This window comes from Charadrius vociferus, unplaced genomic scaffold (genome assembly GCF_000708025.1).
Source record: "Charadrius vociferus isolate BGI_N301 unplaced genomic scaffold, ASM70802v2 scaffold259, whole genome shotgun sequence".
In the NCBI taxonomy this organism is placed as follows: domain Eukaryota; kingdom Metazoa; phylum Chordata; class Aves; order Charadriiformes; family Charadriidae; genus Charadrius; species Charadrius vociferus.
Window position 1 is genome coordinate 5388835 of NW_009661368.1, and position 785 is coordinate 5389619.

Here is a 785-nt window from a genome sequence, read left to right on the forward strand (position 1 = left end):
CACCCCCCCCGGGCCCCCCGTCCCCCCAGGGGGACCAGCCCCAGCCCACGCCGGCCGCTCGGCTCCTTCACACTCGGCTGAGCGCACCGGAGAGCCTGCCGTGGGGAGGAGGCGGCGATTTGCTCTGGATTCACTAACGAGCAATGATGAGAAGCGGAGGGACCAGGGGAAATAATGGTGAGCTTCCCGCCAGCTTCCCGCAGCTATTATCCAACTAACCCTCCGAGGCACAGGGGAAGAGGTGACAAACAACCTGCAATTTCCCTGGGCACGCTCATGTCTGCAAGCGCTTCGCCCATCACACGCAGCCCCAGCACAGCATCTCACACGCGGCATCTCACACACGGCATCTCACACACGGCATCTCACAAACGGCATCATCTCAGCAGCCCTAAACCCTGTGCTGCTGGCTCGGGGCGCATCATCCCCCCACGGATGGTGAAGCCCCCCCCCCCTCCTGGGTAGGTCCCCGAGCGAGCTCCTGCGCTCCCCGGGTGGGAAGGGGAGGCGTAATGAATCACGGGCTCGTTTTCCAGCCGGTTGAGCGGCGCTGTCTCTCTGATAAACTCTCAGCCGTGAATATCGAGCGCCGGTGTCGGAGGGGAGAGCAGGCGGGAGGGCTGGGAGGGGGGAGGTGGGAGCCATCCCTGGGAGCTGCAAGGAGCAACTCACATCACCTCCCTTCTCTCGGGTGTTTTTTCCTTGCTTATGGCAAAATTAAAGCCTTTCTTCCCCCCCCCCCCCAAATACGCTTTGGGAACCCGGAGGGGCAAAAGAGGGCGAGG

The 785-nt window shown here is 63.1% G+C and overlaps 1 protein-coding gene across 1 annotated transcript in view; it reads right to left on the reverse strand.

Annotated features, from left to right (window-relative positions):
• Nucleotides 1-785, reverse strand: part of SAMD10 (sterile alpha motif domain containing 10) — a 6974-nt gene that overhangs the window by 4961 nt on the left and 1228 nt on the right. The window lies entirely within an intron of this gene.